Source organism: Triticum urartu, chromosome 1, assembly GCF_003073215.2.
Source record: "Triticum urartu cultivar G1812 chromosome 1, Tu2.1, whole genome shotgun sequence".
NCBI classification, from domain to species: Eukaryota; Viridiplantae; Streptophyta; class Magnoliopsida; order Poales; family Poaceae; genus Triticum; species Triticum urartu.
This window is the reverse complement of record NC_053022.1, coordinates 73,377,740-73,400,922: the sequence shown is the minus strand read 5'-3', so window position 1 is coordinate 73,400,922 and position 23,183 is coordinate 73,377,740.

Below are 23,183 nucleotides of genomic sequence, written 5' to 3'. Positions count from 1 at the left end.
GGCAGCACGATGGCGTAGTGACGGTGTTGGTGAAGAACAATCTCCGCAGGGCTTCGCCTAAGCACTACAAAAAACTATTGTGGAGGATAAACTAGAGGGGACGGGGTTGCGGCACACGGCTTGGTGTCTCTTGATGTGTCCTGGGTGCTAGCCCTACCCCTCTATTTATATGTTGAGCCTTGGGGTCGAAACTTGGAGTAAAAGCCTCCACAAAGTCGGTTTCACCCGAAAGGAAAGAGTCCTTCTCAGACTCCAGCTCCAGACGTCAGGGTTTCCGACATCTGGACCCAGACGCCAGGGACCCTGGCGTCTAGCCTCTGGACTCCGCAAAACTTCCTTTTGCGCTTTCCAAAAACCTTGTGGGCTTTCCCCTTTGGCCCAAATAAAGTGTTCTCGTACCCAAACATTTCGGGAAACATCCGGAACCCCTTCCGGTGAATTCCGGAACCCTTCCGTAGACCAAACACTATTATCCCACATATCAACCTTTATATCCGAACCATTTCGGAGTTCCTCGTCATTTCCGTGATCTTATCCGGAACTCCGAACAACATTCGGTTACCAACATACATAACTCATAAATATTATATCGTCAATGAACGTTAAGCGTGCAGACCCTACAGGTTCGAGAACTATGTAGACATGACCGAGACACTTCTCTGGTCAATAACCAATAGCAGAACCTGGATGCCCATATTGGCTCCTACATATTCTACGAAGATCTTTATCGGTCGAACCGCATAACAATATACGTTGTTACCTTTGTCATCGGTATGTTACGTGCCCGAGATTCGACCGTCGGTATCTCAATACCTAGTTCAATCTCGTTACTGGCAAGTCTCTTTACTCGTTCTGTAATGCATCATCAGGCAACTAACCTATTAGTTACATTGCTTGCAAGGCTTATAGTGATGTGCATTGCAGACATGGCCCAGAGATACCTCTCCGACAATCAGAGTGACAAATCTTAATCTCGATCTATGCCAACTAAACACGTACCATCGGAGTCACCTGTAGAGCACCTTTATAATCACCCGGTTACGTTGTGACGTTTGGTAGAACACAAAGTGTTCCTCCGGTAATCGGGAGTTGCATAATCTCATAGTCATAGGAACATGTATAAGTCATGAAGAAAGCAATAGCGGTAAACTAAAATGATCAAGTGCTAAGCTAACTGAATGGGTCAAGTCAATCACATCATTCTCCTAATGATGTGATCCCGTTTATCAAATGACAACTCATGTCTATGGTTAGGAAACATGACCATCTTTGATCAACGAGACGAGCTAGTCAAGTAGAGGCATACTAGTGTCACTTTGTTTGTCTATGTATTCACACATGTACTAAGTTTCCGGTTAATACAATTCTAGCATGAATAATAAACATTTATCATGATATAAGGAAATATAAATAACAACTTTATTATTACCTCTAGGGCATATTTCCTTCAGTCTCCCACTTGCACTAGAGTCAAAAACCTAGATTACACAGTAATGATTCTAACACCCATGGAGTCTTGGTGCTGATCATGTTTTGCTCGTGAGAGAGGATTAGTCAACGGGCCTGCAACATTCAGATCCGTATGTATCTTGCAAATCTCTATGTCTCCCTCCTTGACTTGATCGCGGATGGAATTGAAGCGTCTCTTGATGTGCTTGGTTCTCTTGTGAACTCTGGATTCCTTTGCCAAGGCAATTGCACCAGTATTGTCACAAAAGATTTTCATTGGACCCGATGCACTAGGTATGACACCTAGATCGGATATGAACTCCTTCATCCAGACTCCTTCATTTGCTGCTTCCGAAGCAGCTACGTACTCCGCTTCACACGTAGATCCCGCCACGATACTTTCCTTTGAACTGCACCAACTGACAGCTCCACCGTCCAATATAAACACGTATCCGGTTTGTGTCTTAGAGTCATCCGGATCAGTGTCAAAGCTTGCATCAACGTAACCATTTACGACGAGCTCTTTGTCACCTCATAAACGAGAAACATATCCTTAGTCCTTTTCAGGTATTTCAGGATGTTCTTGACCGCTGTCCAGTGATCCACTCCTGGATTACTTTGGTACCTCCCTGCTAAACTAATAGCAAGGCACACATCAGGTCTGGTACACAACATTGCATACATGATAGAGCCTATGGCTGAAGCATAGGGAACACTTTCATTTTCTCTCTATCTTCTGCAGTGGTCGGGCATTGAGTCTGACTCAACTTCACACCTTGTAACACAGGCAAGAACCCTTTCTTTGCTTGATCCATTTTGAACTTCTTCAAAACTTTATCAAGGTATGTGCTTTGTGAAAGTCCAATTAAGCGTCTTGATCTATCTCTATAGATCTTGATGCCCAATATATAAGCAGCTTCACCAGGTCTTTCATTGAAAAACTCTTATTCAAATATCCTTTTATGCTATCCAGAAATTCTATATCATTTCCAATCAACAATATGTCATCCACATATAATATAGAAATGCTACAGAGCTCCCACTCACTTTCTTGTAAATACAGGCTTCTCCAAAAGTCTGTATAAAACCATATGCTTTGATCACACTATCAAAACGTTTATTCCAACTCCGAGATGCTTGCACCAGTCCATAGATGGATCGCTGGAGCTTACACACTTTGTTAGCATCCTTTGGATCGATAAAACCTTCAGGTTGCATCATATACAACTCTCTTCCAGAAATCCATTCAGGAATGCAGTCTTTACATCCATTTGCCAAATTTCATAATCATAAAATGCGCAATTGCTAACATGATCTCAGACACTTTAAGGCAATCTACGGGTGAGGGACCTTAAGTCTTGCGATGAGAAGGTAGTCAACTCCTTGAACTTGTCGAAAACCTTTCGCAACAAGTCGAGCTTTGTAGACAGTAATATTACCGTCAGCGTGTCTTCTTGAAGATCCATTTATTCTCGATGGCCTTGCCGATCATCGGCAAGTCAACCAAAGTCCACACTTTGTTCTCATACATGGATCCCATCTCATATTTCATGGCCTCAAGCCATTTTGCGGAATCTAGGCTCATCATCGCTTCCTCATAGTTCGTAGGTTCGTCATGGTCAAGTAACATGACTTCCAGAACAAGATTACCGTACCACTCTGGTGCGGATCTTACTCTGGTTGACCTACGAGGTTCGATAGTAACTTGATCTGAAGTTACATGATCATCAGCATTAGCTTCCTCACTAACTGGTGTAGCAGTCACAGGAACAGATTTCTGTGATGAACTACTTTCCAATAAGAGAGCAGGTTCAGTTACCTCATCAAGTTCTACTTTCCTCCCACTCACTTCTTTTGAGAGAAACTCCTTCTCTAGAAAGGATCCATTCTTAGCAACGAGTATCTTGCCTTCGGATCTGTGATAGAAGGTGTACCCAATAGTCTCCTTTGGGTATCCTATGAAGACACATTTCTCCGATTTGGGTTCGAGCTTATCAGGTTGAAGCTTTTTCACATAAGCATCGCATCCCCAAACTTTAAGAAACGACAACTTTGGTTTCTTGCCAAACCATAGTTCATAAGGCATCGTCTCAACGGATTTAGATGGTGCCCTATTTGATGTGAATGCAGCCATCTCTAAAGCATAACCCAAAATGATAGCGGTAAATCAGTAAGAGACATCATAGATCGCACCATATCTAGTAAAGCACGATTACGACGTTCGGACACACCATTACGCTATGGTGTTCCGGGTGGCGTGAGTTGCGAAACTATTCCGTTTTGTTTCAAATGAAGACCAAACTCGTCACTCAAATATTCTCCTCCACGATCAGATCATGGAAACTTTATTTTCTTGTTACGATGATTTTCCACTTCACTATGAAATTCTTTAAACTTTTCAAATGTTTCAGACTTATGTTTCATCAAGTAGATATACCCATATCTGCTCAAATCATCTGTGAAGGTGAGAAATAACGATCCCTGCTGCGAGCCTCAACATTCATCGGACCACATACATCAGTATGTATGATTTCCAACAAATCTGTTGCTCGCTCCATTGTTCCGGAGAACGGTTTTAGTCATCTTGCCCATGAGGCATGGTTCGCAAGTACCAAGTGATTCATAATCAAGTGATTCCAAAAGTCCATCAGAATGGAGTTTCTTCATGCGCTTTACACCAATATGACCTAAACGGCAGTGCCACAAATAAGTTGCACTATCATTATCAACTCTGCATCTTTTGGCTTCAATATTATGAATATGTGTATCACTACTATCGAGATTCAACAAAAATAGACCACTCTTCAAGGGTGCATGACCATAAAAGATATTACTCATATAAATAGAACAACCATTATTCTCTGATTTAAATGAATAACCGTCTCGCATCAAACAAGATCCAGATATAATGTTCATGCTCAACGCTGCACCAAATAACAATTATTCAGGTCTAAAACTAATCCCGAAGGTAGATGTAGAGGTAGCGTGCCAGCCACGATCACATCGACTTTGGAACCATTTCCCACGCGCATCGTCACCTCGTCCTTAGCCAATCTTCGCTTAATCGTAGTCCCTGTTTCGATTTGCACATATCAGCAATAGAACCAGTATCAAATACCCAGGTGCTACTGCGAGCATTAGTAAGGTACACATCAATAACATGCATATCACATATACCTTTGTTCACCTTGCCATCCTTCTTATCTGCCAAATACTTGGGGCAGTTCCGCTTCAAGTGACCAGTCCCTTTGCAGTAGAAGCACTCAATCTCAGGCTTAGGTCCAGAATTGGGCTTCTTCACTTGAGCAGCAACTTGCTTGCCGTTCTTTTTGAAGTTCCCCTTCTTCCCTTTACCCTTTTTCTTGAAACCGGTGGTCTTTTTGACCATCAACACTTGATGATCCTTCTTGATTTCTACCTGAGCAGCCTTTAGCATTGCGAAGAGCTCGGGAATAGTCTTATCCATCCCTTGCATATTATAGTTCATCACGAAGCTCTTGTAGCTTGGTGGCAGTGATTGAAGAATTCTATCAATGACACTATCATCCGGAAGATTAACTCCCAGGTGAATCAAGTGATTGTAGTACCCAGACATTCTGAGTATATGTTCACTGACAGAACTATTCTCCTTCATTTTGCAGCTGCAGAACTTATTGGAGACCTCATATCTCTCGATCCGGGCATTTGCTTGAAATATTAACTTCAACTCCTGGAACATCTCATATGCTCCATGACGTTCAAAACGTCGTTGAAGTCCCGGTTCTAAGCCGTAAATCATGGCACACTGAGCTATCGAGTAGTCATCAACACGCGACTGCCAGACATTCACAATGTCTGCAGTTGCCGGTGCGGGTGGTACACCTAGCAGTGCTTCCAGGACACAATTCTTCTGTGCAGCAATGAGGATAATCCTCAAGTTACGAACCCAGTCCATGTAATTACTACCATCATCTTTCAACTTTGCTTTTTCAAGGAACACATTAAAATTCAACGGAACAACAGCACAGGCCATCTATCTACAACAATATAGACATACAAAATTCTATCAGGTACTAAGTTCGTGATAAAGTAAAGTTTAATTAATCAAATTACTTAAGAACTCACACTTAGATAGACATCCCTCTAATCATCTAAGTGATCATGTGATCCATATCAACTAAACCATGTCCGATCATCACGTGAGATGGAGTAGTTTTCAATGGTGAACATCACTATGTTGATCATATCTACTATATGATTCACGCTCGACCTTTCGGTCTCAGTGTTCCAAGGCCATATCTGCATATGCTAGGCTCATCAAGTTTAACCCGAGTATTCTGCGTGTGCAAAACTGGCTTGCACCCATTGTATGTGAACATAGAGCTTATCACACCCGATCATCACGTGGTGTCTCGGCACGACGAACTTTCGCAACGGTGCATACTCAGGGAGAACACTTATGCCTTGAAATTTAGTGAGAGATCATCTTATAATGCTACGGTCAATCTAAGCAAAATAAGATGCATAAAAGATAAACATCACATGCAATCAATATAAGTGATATGATATGGCCATCACCATCAACATCTTGTGCTTGTGATCTCCATCTCCGAAGCACCATCATGATCACCATCGTCACCGGCGCGACACCTTGATCTCCATCGTAGCATCGTTGTCGTCTAGCCAATCTTATGCTTCCACGACTATCACTACCGTTTAGTAATAAAGTAAAGCATTACATCGCGATTGCATTGCATACAATAAAGCGACAACCATATGGCTCCTGCCAGTTGCCGATAACTCGGTTACAAAACATGATCATCTCATACAATAAAATTCAGCATCATGCCTTGACCATATCACATCACAACATGCCCTGCAAAAACAAGTTAGACGTCCTCTACTTTGTTGTTGCAAGTTTTACGTGGCTGCTACGGGCTTAAGCAAGAACCAATCTCACCTACGCATCAAAACCACAACGATAGTTTGTCAAATAGACTCCGTTTTAACCTTCGCAAGGACCGGGCGTAGCCACATTTGGTTCAACTAAAGTTGGAGAGACAGTCGCCCGCAAGCCACCTATGTGCAAAGCACGTCGGGTAGAACCAGTCTCGCATAAGCGTACGGTCAATGATCGAGATCGGTCCTTAGCCCGTGTGCGGTGCCCCCCTCCACCATACTCCTCGATAATATTGTAGCAGTGCTTAGGCAAAGCCCTGCGACAGTAGAACATCAAGATCGTCACCACGCCGTCGTGCTGACGGAACTCCTCCCCGACGCTTTGCTGGATCGGAGCCCGGGGATCATCATCGAGCTGTACGTGTGCTAAGAACTCAGAGGTGCCGGAGTAACGGTGCTTGGATTGGTCGGATCGGGAAGACGTACGACTACTTCCTCTACGTTGCGTCAATGCTTCCGCAGTCGGTCTGCGTAGGTACGTAGACAACACTCTCCCCTCTCGTTGCTATGCATCACCATGATCTTGCGTGTGCGTAGGAAATTTTTTGAAATTACTGCGTTCCCCAACACCACCTCGCCTTCGGCGCGGTGGCGGAGCGGGTGATGGCCATGGTGGCCGGCAGTGGGGTGGCGGCCACGACATGGCCACCTCCCGCTTCGGGCCTGGGCGGCGGAGCGGGCGATGGCCCTGGCTTTCGACAGTGGTGTGGCGGGCAACGGCGGCCGGCAACAGCTGCCGACGGGCACCGGCGGCGGAGCGTGTGGTGGGTGTTCCGCGCACACCCACAGGGACGCCACAGCGCACTACACTACGCCGGGACTCGCCGCCGCCGCCACGGTGTAGCCTCCCAGCTGGAGCTGTCCTCTGATGACGGCGGAGTGGCTGAGCGACGACGACGGACCGGTGCCATTGGCTATTATGGGAGAAGCAGACGAGATAAGCTACAGGGAGGGGGGGAATGCGACGCAGGACTCGCCGGCCGTGAGGGTTTTTATAGCAGGCCGGTAAGCATTGGGATTTTGGGGGATTTCACCGAGTCGGGCGGGAAGCTTGCGCAGGAACCTGCGAGGTTGCATGGGAACGGGCTCGCCAACGATTCATTGGCGCCACCATTTGGCCAAAAGAACGCCCCGCGCGCTGCGCAAGCTTGCGCTGTAAGACGTCTGCGGCAGCGGGGTGACAAGACGTGCGAGAGGAGGACGAAAGGCCATGTACACATACGGTTAATAAAAAAAGGTTTGCGATTTAATTACCTACTATACCCCATCCTGGTTTATAAGTATGATTTAAATAATAAAATACGAATGCATGTCGCCAAAGATTATATAGATGGATTATTATTTGAACATAGTTTCCAATTATATAATTTTTATAACATGCATTAACATTTTGTTGTTTAAATTTGAGGGCAAAGTATGGCACAGAATATAAAGGGGACTATAGACTAGACAGAGGTGGTAGCACACGGCCGCTCTCTATCCAGCGACGCAACTGTCGGTCGGCTTGTAGGCGACCATTTTTTGCGTGTTCAACTGCTCTATGCGTGTGGTTGCTTGCGGTTCTGGCGGCCGCGACGCGCTCTGCTCGCGTCCCGCCGCGCACGCTTTGCTCTCGCGTCCATCCGGGTGCTCTGCCCTCGTCCCTCCATGCACATTGCCAGTGTTTGGGGCCGGCGCACGATCACGCACGTTCGTGTGCATGCGGTTGCACCGGGCATGGCGTGACGATGCAGTTACCCGCTGCAAAAACTGCCATGAGGACGCACCGAGAATCCACGCCGTCTGGCCCCTTTTTATTCCTGCAGCCATTTACCTTCATCTCTCGTCTCACACGACACAATAAGCACACCATGAGGACACATATAGAGAGGACATCCAGCAGTTCCAATGGCTCTCCCCGTGGCTCCAATGGCGCTCCCAGCGGCCGACGACGACAACGGCGGGCAGTTCACCACGCAACACGTCATGGACACCCACGTGAGGGGGAAGGCTCTCTCAGTGGTGTACACTATTAGATGTGTATAGTCCCTTTTCGATACATCCCCATTGTATAAGGGGCTTCTTTCACTTTACCACACATGTATATGTAATGGCCTTTGGCCCTAAGTGAATACTAGTTGCTGATTATCCAACATGGTATCAGAAGCCAGGCTAGCCTCTTTCTCCTGCATGATGCAACTCCATGCGTCCTGAACCTAGTCTGCCCATCTCCGACTGCCTCCGTCTCCGGCCATCTCCTCCGGTCGCCGCCGTCTCTGGCCATCTCCTTCGGTCTCCGGCCATATTTGTCTCTGGCTGCAGTCGCCACCGGCCCATCCCGCTGCCCCCTGCCTCTTCTTTGCCGACCCCAGGCCCGCTCGGTCGTTGCCGTGGCCTGGCTCATCTGGTTGCCGCCACCCCCGGCCCGCTGCCGCCGCGGCCTGGCTCGGATCCGGCCGCCACCACCCCCGGTCCGCTCGGTCGCTGCCGCGGCCTGGCTCGGCCTGCCCCGCTGCTGTTCTTGCCAAGCTCCGCCCCGCCCACCTTGGGCTCATCCGGCTGCCCCCGTCCGCCTCCTTCCGCCTACGCATCTCCTGTGCCCCTGCCGCTGTCCGGCCAGGCCGGCTCTCTCTTCCCTGGACGGATCTGAGGATTGGCATGTGCTCCTCGCCTCTGCTCGTCTAGGCAGAGCGAGCGTGCGTACGGGCGAGCGAGCGGGTGCTCGATTCCGCTCGATCCAGATCGAGTCTCCCTATACCCATTGACTCCAAAAAAGAGAAAGCTCCTTATGTCTTCTTTGGGCTATGCCGCTATCCCTCGGTGCTCAGTGATCTTCGACGGCACCAACTATTCCGAGTTTGCGGGGTTCATGTGTATCCATATGCGCGGCCTTCTGTTGTGGGGCGTTCTTTCTGGCGAGGTACGCCCTGTCCATCCTGCCCTGTTGCTCCGGTGGCTCCTACCCAGCCGGCACCACCGGTACTTGCTCCTGATGCTTCTCAGGCTGATCGGGATGCAGCCAAGGCTCTTGACGATGCTGCGGTTGATGCTTATGATCAGCAGGTATCCACCGATTCTGATGCTCTTTCCATCTATCGGGATGATCTGTCTGCTCACACTCAGTGATGCAATGATGATGCTCGAGGTGCTGCTATTCTCACTGCGAGTGTCCACCCTCAGTTTGCTTTGGAGTTCATGGACTCGACACAGTTGCAGCGATGTGGTCTTATCTCTGTCAGCGCTATCAGTCCTCTGGTGATGCTCTCTACCTATCTGTGGTGCGTCAGGAGCACGCACTCCAGCAAGGTGATTCATCTGTTGATGAGTTCTATTCACAATGCTATGCCATCTGGCGCCAGCTTGACTCTCTTTGGACAGTTATTTGTGGAACTTGCCGTTGTTGTCAGACTACGCAGTCTGATTTGGAGTTTCAGAGGGTCCATGAGTACTTATCTCGTCTCTGTTCTAAGTTCGAGCCTCGACGTGCTCACTTGCTTGCTCATGGTCGTGTGCCTATCTCGGAGGTGCTCGCCGAGCTTTGTGCTGAGGAGACCCGCCTTCGTTCTGCTGGGTTGCTTGTGATTCCATCAGTCTTGGCTACCCGAGCTCCTGTGTCATATGCTCGTCTCACTGCTCCATTGCTCCTGCCCACACCTTTAGGGGGGTTGGTCGCCCTCTCTATGTTGAGAAGGGCAGGTCACGCCGTGACACCTTCTGTGGATACTGCTCTCGGCCAGGTCACCCAGACTCTGATTGCCGTGAGAAGAAGCGGGACCAGAGGCGCTCCTCTTCCAGTGCGACTCCTGGATCTTCATCGACTCTGTCACTCACTGACCAGGGCATAGTACGACTCAAGCGTCTGCTGGCTTCCTCTGGCTCTTCATCGACATGTTCTGCTGCTGCTATTGTGATTTCTTCCACCACACCGCCAGCATCTACACAGTCAGGTACATCTTAGTGGGTTCTGGACTCTGGAGCTTCCTTTCATATGTCTTCTGGTTCTTCAATGTTGTCCTCTCTTCGCCTTCTTGATTCCCCTATTAATGTTCTTACTGCCGATGGCACATCTCTTCCTGTTGCTAGTCATGGCCTTCTTTCCACTCCGTCTTTTTATGTTCCTAGTGTTTCACATGTTCCCTGCCTTACCATGAATCTTTTTTCCGCCGCCCAACTTACTGATTCTGGTTGTCATGTCATTCTTGATACCGATTCTTGCTCCATTCAGGATCATCGTACCAAGACTTTGGTTGGTGCTGGCCCCCGGCGCCGTGAGTTAGAGGGCCTTTGGGAGGTTGACTAGCTTTGTGTTCCTTCCGCTGCCACCACTTCTGCCAGCTCTCATGACCTTGCTGCCTCCTTGTCTGCGTCCTTCCAGTAGTGGCATCATCGCTTAGGTCACATCTATGGCTCTCGCTTGCCATCCTTAGTGCATCAGGGCCTCTTAGGGTCTGTATCTGGAGATGTTTCTTTACCTTGTAATGCTTGTAGACTTGGCAAACAGACCCAGCTACCTTATACTACCAGTGAGTCGGTATCCCAGTTGTTGGGGATATGACTACCAGGTATGACCCGCCCAGGAGGGGCCGGGTCAATCACAATGGCGGATTACTTAAAGAAAGCCTGAAGAGTATACAAGGTGACGGTTTACGATAAGGCTTGTAGTAGGCCCAAGCCTAGAGGCGGCTTAAGGCCTGTAAGTATAAACCGCCATGTATGAATAAGACTTGTAAAGTAAGGCATGTAAAAGATGTCACCGAGCCAGACATGTTGTATGAGCCGGCCGGGACTCTGTATGCCGCAGGGCGTCAACCTGGGACTTTGTATGGCGGCTTAGGGCAAGAAACAACAAATCGAGAGCCAAGTTAGCGTATTTCGCTCCTTTGTCATCGAAACCTAGCAATACCACATCAACTGGACTAGGCTTTACCTTCACCGTAAGGGGCCGAATCAGTATAAACCTCTCGTGTCCTTTGTCCTGATTAACCCCTTTAAGCTTCCTAGTTGCGATGGCTCCACGACTAAGTCCTTTCACTAGGACATCTGCCGTGACAATTCCACGACAGTTGGCGCCCACAGTGGGGCCAGCGCACGGTGGATTTGAGTTCTTGAAGGGCAGCTTCGAAGGGCTCAAGGGATACGCTGTGGGCCGGTTGACCAAGAGTCGTCGCGGCAAGCTCTACATCGACGACGCAGGCTGGGGCCCCGACGCCGGCTCAATTGAGTATGGGTACCGGGTCCCCTTCGGCGGAATCCACGTCTTCATCGGCCGGAACGGCAAGCCGGGCAATGAGCCGGACATCTGCACCGACCTCATCGAGATGGCTCAGCGTGCGAGACCCGCCCGGTCTCAGCCCGCCGTGAGGCGTTCCTTCGTGGGTTGCATCCATGGAGGGGAGTTCTCTAAAGGATCTATGGATGGCGGTGAGACGGCTGTCTGCTCTGATGGCGAGTCGTCCATAGGTGAGACGGATTCATTGTATCAACTACAAGATGGCGAACTTGGGGGCTATACCGATGGCAGCAGTATTCCGGACCCCTTTGAGCCGCCGAACAAAGTGGGGATCTTCATGACTGGTACACAGCCCGTTCAAAACTCTACGGCTGCTGTAGCGATAACCACCGGGTCGGCAGCAGCCGGGTCAGGAGACCCCGCGCGACCACCGGCTCAGGTGCTGATAGATCTCATGGATAGGATGACGACCCTGTTGACCGTCGTGGTCAAACCGGCAGATAAGGCTCAACATGATGCAGAGTTGGCATGATTACGTGGGGAGGTAGCACAAGCCAAGGAAAACTTGGCAGCCGAGGACGTCCGGATGACTGTAGAGCGGGTGGCTTTGGACGCCCGGGCTCAACAGCTTCAATCAGAGGCTTTTCAGCTCTCGATGAATCTGAACGCGTCAAACGAGGTCATGAGGAGAAGGCACCAGAAGACTCAATCACGTTTGCCCCTGACTTACGATCCTAGGAATCTCTTCCACACACCCGGGTCCGGTCCCAGTAATCCGCCGGAGGCAAACCAGATTGCAACACCCGGGGCTGGGGCGTCGGTTCAGCCGCGGGCAATGGAACCCCCGCGTGTGAATATTGCTCCGCCTCGTTATACACCAATGCCATCGGGGCATTTTTCTAACCCTTTGGAGAATCTGATTGCTGCATTGGCACGCTTGGCGGCTCTCCCGATGGAAGGCGACTCTCCGACGGTGATCGAAATGCGAAGGGTCCGAGAACTTCTTCAGACGGCTCTTGCGCAGTAGGAGACATACTCTTACAGTCGAGACATGATTCATTCAACCCCTCGCCCAAGCCGGAGCCCAAGCTATAGCAGGCATATGGATTCAGCGGCCGTGTCAAGCAACGCCCAGCGCCGTAACCAGCCGCGCAGGCATGACCCGACGCTTGATGGAGCTCTTAACTTGGCTGACCAGGAGAGGATCCGCCAAGAGGCTGAGCGGTCGTTTCAACAGGCAGTTGAGCAGGCGGTTCACAAAGTTTTTTTGGTTTATCCAACAACCTCTGTTGAAGCAGGCGTGACCACGAGGACTGGAGGTGTCCCTTGCTTGGTGCCGGCTCTGCGTAATGAGCGCTTGCCAAAGCATTCTAAGGGGCCTCGTAAAGTGCCTAATTACATAGCTGACTTACAACCCGGGGCATGGATTGGAAGTTACAAGATGGCCATGGAGTTATTGGAGGTCAGTGACGCAGCGATGGCCAAGTACGTCACCATGATGTTGGATGGAACAGCTCGCACTTGGTTGAAGGGGTTGCCACCCAATTCCATCGGCTCATGGGCAGAGTTAAAAGCCCAGTTTATTCAGAACTTCAAAGATACATGCAAGCAACCCATGTCAATTGTGGACTTGACTAATTGCAAGCAAGAGCAAGGTGAATCCATGACCCATTAGGTGCGCCGGGTGAAGGAGACAATACATTCATCTGATGAGATGGATGCCGGCTCCGCGGCCTTTATGTTGGAGAAAAATTGCCGTTTTGAACCTCTGAAACAGAAGCTGGGGCGGCTCAAGCGTGATTGCAATGACATGGGCCAGCTGATGGCGGCTCTGGTCAAATACGCCAACTCTGATAGTACCAAGGATCCCGCGTCTGATGAAGAGAAGACAGGGAAGGGAAGACAGGGAAGGGAAAGAAGAACGGCAACGACAAAGGTCATCAGCATAACCCAACAAATCAAGGAGGTAATAATAAACGTAAGGCTGACGGTAGTCTGGAGTTTGTGGCTAACACCAACGCACAGGGCAACAATCAACGGCGTAAGGGGAGGCCACCTCCTCGATCAGGTGGGTCAGGTCCCACCCTCGAGCAGTTGTTAAATGAACCCTGTCCAAGACACGACACCCGGATAAGCCGGCCACCCATCTATGGAAAGACTGTACGATCATGAAGGCTTTCAAGAATTCTAACATGTTCGATAGTAATCATGGACCTGGCAGCGGCTCAGGCGGTGGTAGCTTTCATGGCCCGGGCGGCGGCATAGGTGGTGGCTGCTTTCATGGCCAGGGCCCTCAAGGCAATCAAGGCGGCTATAATCAGCAATCTGGCCAAGGTAGTCAGTAGCAGCAGCAATCCGGGTATCAGAGTAACCCAAAGCACCTGAGCAGTGGGCAGTATCACGTATTCACCACCAGTTTATGCAAAAGGGTCCAGAAACTTCATAAGAGAGCTGTGAACGCTGTTGAGCTGGCGGTTCCATGTTATTTGAGATGGTCTGAGCAGCCTATTTTGTGGAGTAGGGAAGATCACCCTCCCCGAGTTGATACCAAGATGATTGATTTTGTGCCTGGCGACTCATCCAAACAATTCATTATCAGTGCTAACTTGGATCCCAAATAGGAAAGCGCGCTCATCGAGTTCATCCGTGAGAACCGGGACATCATTGCATGGAAGCCTTCTGACATGCCGGGTGTACCGAGACAACTCGCTGAGCACACTCTCAATATTGATCCAAAGTTTAAGCCGGTCAGGCAATTTCTTCGGTGATTCAACGAGGAAAGGCGCAAGGCTATTGGAGAAGAGGTGGGCCCGGCTCTTGGCGGCCGGGTTTATTGTTGAAGTATTTCACCCAGAGTGGTTGGCTAACCCGGTGCTTGTGCTAAAAAAGAACGGCACTTGGCATATGTGTGTGGATTACACAGATTTAAACAAGGCTTGTCCGGCTGATCCTTTTGCTCTCCCTCGTATTGATCAAATCATTGATGCTACGGCGGGTTGTGAGCGTTTGAGTTTTCTGGATGCTTATTCTGGCTATCATCATATCAAGATGGCAGTGAAGGACCAGGAGAAGACAGCTTTCATTACCCCGTTTGGAGCCTTCTGCTATGTATCTATGCCTTTTGGGCTTAAGAGTGCCCAGGCGACTTATCAGCGGTGTGTGCAGAACTGTCTTCATAATCAGATTGGGCGTAATGTTCATGCTTATGTGGATGATATAGTGGTGAAATCCAGAGAGAAGGAAACTCTGGTAGATGATCTGAAGGAAACCTTTGACAACCTCCGGGTCTACAAGATGATGCTTAACCCGGCCAAGTGCGTTTTTGGAGTCCCAGCTGGCAAGATTTTGGGTTTTTTGGTATCTAACAGAGGCATTGAGGCTAACCCATAGAAAATAAAGGCGATTACGTCTTTGGCTAAGCCGGCGTGCATCAATGACGTTCAGCGGCTGGCGAGTCTTGTCGCAGCTTTAAGCCGGTTCATAAGTCAGTTAGGTGAGAAGGCTATGCCGTTGTATCAAATGATGAAGAAGCCGGATAATTTTGTCTGGAGTGACGCTGCTAACTCTGCCTTTGAAGATCTGAAAAGACAGCTCGCCGAGCCGCCGGTTCTTGCTGCTCCTGTTGAAAAGGAGCCACTGTTGTTATATGTGGCTGCTAACACATGTGCTGTCAGCGTGGCCATTGTTGTAGAGCACAAGGAGGCTGGCAAGGAACATCCAGTTCAACGACCGGTTTATTATGTGAGTGAGGTTCTCATTGAGTCCAAGCAGAGGTATCCACATTGGCAGAAGCTTGTTTATGGGGTATTCATGGCAAGCCGGAAGCTTAAGCATTACTTTCAGGGTCATCCTATTAATGTGGTTAGCTCTGCTCCTTTAGGAGATATTATTCAAAATAGAGAAGCCACAGGACGAGTCACCAAGTGGGCCATTGAACTTGGATCTCATGGTTTAAAGTATGTGCCACGTACTGCCATCAAATCTCAAGAACTCGCGGACTTCATTAACGATTGGACAGAGTTGTAGATACCTGAAGAGAAGCCAGACAACACATATTGGACGATTCACTTTGATTGGTCCAGACAATTGGAAGGCTCGGGGGCTGGAGTTGTTTTAACTTCTCCTCGAGGTGACAAGTTTTGTTATGTGTTGCGATTGATGTTTCCTTGTACTAACAATGCAGCTGAGTATGAGGCCTTACTCCATGGGCTTTGTATGGCTAAAGAAATGAGTTTAAGCCGGGTACAGTGCCTTGGCGACTCAGATTTGTTGGCTCAGCAAGTATCAGGCAAGTGGGATTCCAAGGATCCTCTCATGGCGGCTTATCGCCGTGAGGTTGACGGTGTTGCTGGACATTTCAAGGGTTATCAAGTGGAGCACACCGACCATAGAAAGAACGAAGCGGCCGTTGCTTTAAGCCGGTTGGGATCTCAGCTTGCCTACAGAAGAAGACTTGGCCATTCTAGACCCAGAGGCACAATTGGTGGCGGCTCTTCATGTCATTCCGGATTGGACAGTGCCGTATTTGGCTTATATGACCCGGGGTGAGTTACCGGAGGATGAGACCTTGGCTAGACAGATAACCCGGCGGTCTAAGTCAATGACAATTTCCAATGGTGAGTTGTATCATCGCAGTGTCACCGGAGCGTTTCAACATTGTGTCTCTCCTGAAGAAGGTCAAGATATTCTTCGTGAGATCCATGAAGGGGATTGTGGCCATCATGCCGGTTCAAAATCTCTTGTGGCTAAAGGTTTCCATCATGGTTTTTACTAGTTGACGGCTCACGCCAATGCGGAGGATCTGGTCAGTAGGTGCGATGGGTGTCAAAAATTTGCACGACGAGCGCACGTGCCGGCTCAAGAATTGCGGATGATTCCAATTACTTGGCGGTTTGAAGTTTGGGGGCTCGATATGGTTGGACCTTTCAAAAGATCCAAAGATAAAAAGACACATCTTTTGGTGGCAGTTGACAAATTCACAAAATGGGTTGAGGCAGAGCCTGTTAGTAAGTGTGATGCAGCCATAGCGGTTCAGTTCATGAAAAAGGTGATATTTCATTTTGGCTTTCCACACAACATTATAACTGACAATGGTACTAATCTGTCCAAAGGTGCTATGGAGGAATTTTGTGAACGTGAGCATATCCGGCTTGATGTTTCATCAGTAGCTCACCCCCAATACAATGGTCAAGCTGAGAGAGCAAATCAGGAAATCTTAAAAGGTCTCAAGCCTCGGCTTATGGTTCCTTTACAACGAACACCGGGTTGTTGGGTAGAAGAGTTACCCTCAGTAATATGGAGCATCAATACCAGCCCTAACAGGTCTAGGGGTTATACGCCTTTCTTCATGGTTTATGGAGCAGAAGCAGTCCTGCCCAGTGACATCCGTCATGACTCACCCCGTGTGGCGGCTTTTGTTGAAGTTGATAACGAACAAGACCGTCAGGATGTGCTTGACTTATTAGATGAAGAGCGAGACTTGGCAGCGGCCCGCTCAGCAATTTACCAACAGGACCTGCACCGTTATCATAGACGTCGGGTTAAGTCAAGAACCTTTCAAGAAGGTGATTTGGTGCTCCGGCTCATCCAGGATCAGTCTGATGCGCACAAGCTATCCCTGCCTAGGGAAGGACCCTTTGTGGTCAGCAAGAACTTGAATAATGGGTCATACTACCTTATTGATGTTCGAGAGCACAAAGACTCACGTAAGTCGGAGGAAGAGACCCACCCGCCATGGAATATTGCTCATCTTCGGCCTTACTACACTTGAGCCACCGGCTCTCATAATGTACATATTTTTACGTTGTATATATTATGATAAGTAATAAAGCAGGACCTCTGTCCTTTTCATCCTCAATGATCACATATATTTATCATTCTAATTATTAAACGACCTGTTGGGGGCTGATCGTATTCGAATCTAGCTTGACACTCTCGGTCCGGCTCATGATCGTATTCGAATCTAGCCATTAAAACCTCATGGTCACTAGGGGGCTTCCTGTTCAAACATAGGTTGTATTCGAACCAAAGAGAACATAGCTGTCGTAACCCTCTTGATTGGCGCAAAGCCAAACTCACTAGGGGGCTTCTTGATCGTATCCGAATCATAGCTTAAACCCTTTTCGGTCCGACTTGGATCGTATTCGAATCAGGGTCGTTAAAAACCTCTCAAGGTCATTTGGGGGCTTCCTCTTCAAACATAGGTCATATTCGAACCAAAGAGAACATAGCCGTCGGTACCCTCTTGATCGGCGCAACGCCAAAGCCACTGGGGGCTACATGATCGTATTCAAATCCTAGCTTAACCCCTTTGGTCCAGTTTACTGATCGTACTCGAATCAGAAGACTCCAAATTTTTATTAATGCTTGATTTACATTGTTTGAAAGATACTCCTTTGTTTTACTGGTTTTTTGTTGTCTCGAATCTAACTGTAAGTATGGTTTCAATTTAAACCGGCTCGGTTATTTGACAATGAGTTGCCAAGGTATAACAGTCATCAGGCATATGGAAGTACTGAATTCTAAAAAGATTGGGTTGTCAGCCTTATTTATCTTTACATCTAGCCCTGATTATTCCGTTATGGTAATTTCATAGTTATGTATTGGATGTTTTGACCCGTCCGGCGACAAACCGCCATGACAGTTTCTCATCTTTTACATACAGGAACAGGTTTAAACGCTACAACTATGATAAAGGATATAAAGGATATATTGACATGATGGATAAAAATAGTCATACGCAGTATGATATGCACGACGGCATAGGCAGAACAGGCAGTTTCAAGCTAGCCTATTACAAGGCGTTGGGAGCCCAAAAGGCTAAAACTGTTTTTCTCTTAAGAAGATGTTAAGCTAAGGCCGGTTCATTAAGTCTTGGCCGGATTATTTGGATGGTTATGACTCCTCCCTCGCCGGTTCATCTCCCTCCACTGGTTGGAAGCTAGGATTGGACCAATCAAAGCCATGAAGAGCAACGACCTCAGCTTCATCATCAATTAGACCAGCCGGGTCAATTTCTGGGGCAAAGGTGTGTTGGCGAACCGGCAGGATGAGATCTGTCACTTTATACGAAGGAGTCGCCATCTTTTTATTATCAACGTTAAAACCCGGCTGATACTTATCAATGTTGGTCTCGTTGCCAAGAATGGTAGCCTGAGGACGAAATCCCCTCACACAAGTAACAAAATCATCTTGATCAAACGGAGTCCTGTCTTCCTTAAAGGGGGGATACCCCTTGGCTACGTCCACCGGGTCTAGTTCCGGCACCCAGGCTTTGGAGCGGCTTAGAGCAGTTAGGGCTCTGGCTCTTGCACAAGACCGCTTAACCTCTTGGAATCTGGCGGGTAAGATAGATAACTTCTTCAAAACATCACTCAAGAGGTTTGGTCCTTGATTGGCTGGGGAGATAATGGCAAGAGCCCGTTGAGCTCCATTGTACAGTTGCTCCACCAGGGTGTAAACCGCCTTGAGTTTTGTCAAGCTATTTTGGCTTAGATTGCTGTTTCGTGGACCTATGAGTATTTTAAAAGGTTAAGCAGCCGGCTTATATTTTTGGCAAAAATAGAGTTTAAGTAAATAATACAATGACTCACCAAAGATTGCAGAGACCATCTGAGACACCCGGTTCTTTAAGCCGGTAAGCTCCGTAGAAACCTCCTTGAGAGCCGCCTCGACTGTCTCAGCATGCTGTATCAGCAAGGTTTTTTCATCGGCCCAAGATTTTTTCTCTTCATCAAAGCTGGTCGTCAGTTTTTCTGCTTCAGATAGGCTCAACTGGAGTTTGGAGTTAGCATTTTTTATCTCAGTCTCTTGAGCCGCCAACCGGGTCTTTGCATTAGTCAGTTGAGAACCCAATTCAGTTATGGCGGTCTATAGACATGCACAGGTGTGTCACAAGTTTATTCCCATAAAGGGCATAGTGATTAAAAGTCCCAAGCACTTTGCAAAGCAACACTACTTGGCACTTGGGGGCTAATGTCTGTCAAAGCAATTCTTAAAAGGAAAAAATAACTCTTTTAAGTACCAAGCATTTACAGTTAACAACGCTTGGCACTTGGGGGCTAATGCATGATATTCAGAAAACTTTTTCCTCTTGAGCCAGATAACAATATTAGTTTGGACTAATTCAAGACAGCTATGAAGTTAAGTTAAGTACCGGCTCATTCATGAGGAATTAAGCCGGTCCTTGGGGACTACATGTGCGAATTTATGCTAATCCATTGGACTTAGGGAGAAATCTAAGACAAAGCATCAACCTATATCTCATGTCTACATATCATTCAGGTTCATCATAATCCGGAGACTTGGGGGCTGGTAGAGCATATGTAAACTAATGAAAGCCGGAGAACGTACCTCATATTTCAGTTGCAGCTGCTTGACTATCTCAATTTCAGAGTCACGGCTGGAGTGCACAAGACTGAGGTATCTAGATAGCACGTCACTAATGCTCATGTGAGCATAGTGAGAGACGTCAAACCACACTTTCTGCCTTTCCAAAACCTCTTGCTTGGAAGAATGCCTGGCCAATACAGTTGGATTGCCCGGTTCAACAAATCTACTTCTAATAATTAAAACATCACCATCGTAAGTCGCCGGCGGGTTAGCTGAGCTCGATGGTTCAATAGTAGACGGGTTGAGAGTAGTTTCATCAATAGACGGTTCAGGAGGATCTATTTGAACATTGACTGCAGGGTCTTCTGGTGCTTCAGATTGTTTAGGAGCAGGAGTTGGTATTGCCGGTTCAGGAGCAGGGTCTCTCGGGTCTTCCGCCGGCTTAGCCACCCTGGCCTTCTTGGGCTTTGCTTGACCGCTAAGAAGAATTTTATGAGTCAGTATAATGATACGGACTTAAAGATGCAGAAGAAAGATAATTTTCTTTACCCAGGGGCAGTCTTGAAAGCCGGAAATTGAGTTTGAGAGGAATCACCAGAAGAATGAGAGACCTCCTGCAAAAGTGAAGTCACAATTTAAAAGAGCAAGGAAGTAGATCATTGACAAAAGCAAAAGTCAAAGGTGAAATAAACCTCATTCTGGTGTTTCCGAGAGTTTTTGGTAAGCTGGAGGGCAGTTCATTATCGTCATTGGTCCGGGCCTGATGGCGGCTCTCATGTTGCTGCTTTTTCAAAAGAAAATGAGGATCCAAATAAGCCAAAGGGTATGAAAACCTTACTTTCTAGGTTACCAGTCGAGGTTTCTGTCTTGGCAAAGGTTCTGAGTCGGAGGAAATAGTTACCTCTTCTTCTACTGCCTGGCTGGCCCCCGTGTCGTCCTCGCAATAGTCAGTGTCAATAAGGTTGTTAAAAAACAGGCCAAGAGAGTCAAGGGCTACCTCCGACTCAGATACACCATCCATCTTGAACATATCAGAAGCATTTCTTTTCTTCTTGGATTTTCGGGTTGTCTTCTTGGTGGCTATGGCGGCGGCTCTAGCCTTCTTGGCAGCTTCATGATCATATTTGGCCTTCCAAAAGTTAGATTTGGCATGTAGGCCAATAATAGGTTAAAAGTCATGCAAGTACTTAACTACTGAAGGAAAAAGGGGGTCAAGGGGATTTACCTCTGGTGTCGGGTTAAGTTTGTAGAAAGGATTCAATCCAACTTTACTGCAGTCCTAGTATTTACTGTTTATGAGGGTGGTTGACATTTCAACAATGGCCTCTTCAGTCAGTTGTACAGAGCTATGACGCAGAGGGTCATCTGGTCCTCCGGCATAGTTATACATCAAGGAAGAGCGGCGGTTCATAGGAATGACCCACCATGCGATCCAACAACGGATCAAGTCAACCCAAGTTAGGCCGTTTCCCAACAAGGCTTGAATCCTTTTTATGGATGGGATGAGCTTCTTACGTTAAGCGGCAGTAAGCTTGTCTGGGAGCACAAACTTAGAGTCAAGACGCTCCACACGATAACCCGACATTGGTTTTTCATTAGCTGGCGACGTGTCTTTGCAATAAAACCAAGTTTGATTCCAATCCTTGGGATGGCTTGGTAAGACTACTAAGGGAAAGACGGCACCCTGTCGGCGCTGAATCGAAATTCCACCAAGTTCCAAGCTAAGGCCGTTGGTGCATTCATTCTGGCGGTTTAGATAGAAATACTCTCTGAAGAGTTCAACAGTAGGTTCTTCTTGAAGATAAACCTCACAGAGAACTTGAAAACTGCAGATATTGGATATAGAGTTGGGTCCAAGATCTTGTGGATGAAGCTTGAAAAAATGAAAAACATCCCTGAAGAATTTTGAGCCGGGTGGTGAAAAACCCCGGTTCATATGATCAGTAAAAATGATGACTTCACTGTCTTTTGGCTGAGGTCGTTCTTCGGCCGGGTCAGGAGCACAATAGGACATAATGTTCTTCTCTGGTAAATATCCGATGGTGAGAAAATCCTTCAAAGTGTCATCAGTGACTGTGGAAGGGAGCCAGTTGCAGACTGTTGGCGTCTTCGACGGCATAATGAAAAAGGACAAGCTGAAAAGAAAGTAATTTGCTGGTTCAAATTAATTCGTGAAATTATAGGTTAATGATTATAGTACAGATGAGTAATGGCGGCTTAAGTAAGGGCTAATGATATATGAAGGAAAAATGAGTCGGCATGATAAGCCGCCCTGGCTAAAGATATTCGAAGGTTGCCTAAGAAAGAATTGGCTAAGTACTAAGATAATCAAGTTTCACAAGCTGTTGCTACTATTTTAGATCAAGATGGTTCAAAAAATAAAAATAAATCTAGACCTAAAAAACCAGCACAGAGGAGTTCATCAGTTCTAAGGAGGCCTTTGTACAAGAAAAAGGGATCTGCTAGCATCTGGAATGGACGCAAAACAACTACCGCATGAGTTCCATACTTCTTTTAGATCAAACAAGGATGCGGTGGAGAAACTACAAAGAATCCGCGATGAAAAACAAAGAACACAGAAGGAACTCGCAAACCCTAATGCAGATCTAAGGTATGGGAAATCAAGGACTTACGGACGCAGATCTACTATGGAGGATCGCCACCGTTTTTCTCTAGACAAACTCAGGTTGATGCAGCAGCCAAGGTTTACGACGACGGTGAGCACTGCGGCGGCGGTGGAGTTCGAGCGTCCAAAGTTGCGAGAGGAAGAAGACGATGGAAACGGGAGAGAATGAGAAGAAGACCGGTCGCGGCTATTTATAAGGAAGGACTGATAAGTGAGCATGAAAAACGAGGAGACTGAAACATGGTTATCCAGCTACCCAGGTGCCTCGATTTTCAGAAAGGCATTAAAGAAAAAGATCTGTTAAAGATGACATGGTGGCGGGTTTCCGAAAAATCCGGAGATGACGTCATGGTGGGTTACAAGGCTTTCGCAGCAGTAATAGATGGATTTTTTCTAAGTGTTGGAGATTGACAAGAACAAAGTTCAAATCAACCTGGGGCCTAATGTTGGGGATATGACTACCAGGTATGACCCACCCAGGAGGGGCCGGGTCAATCACAATGGCGGGTTACTTAAAGAAAGCCCGAAGAGTATACAAGCTGACGGTTTACGATAAGGCTTGTAGTAGGCCCAAGCCCAGAGGCGGCTTAAGGCCCGTATGTATAAACCGCCATGTATGAATAAGACTTG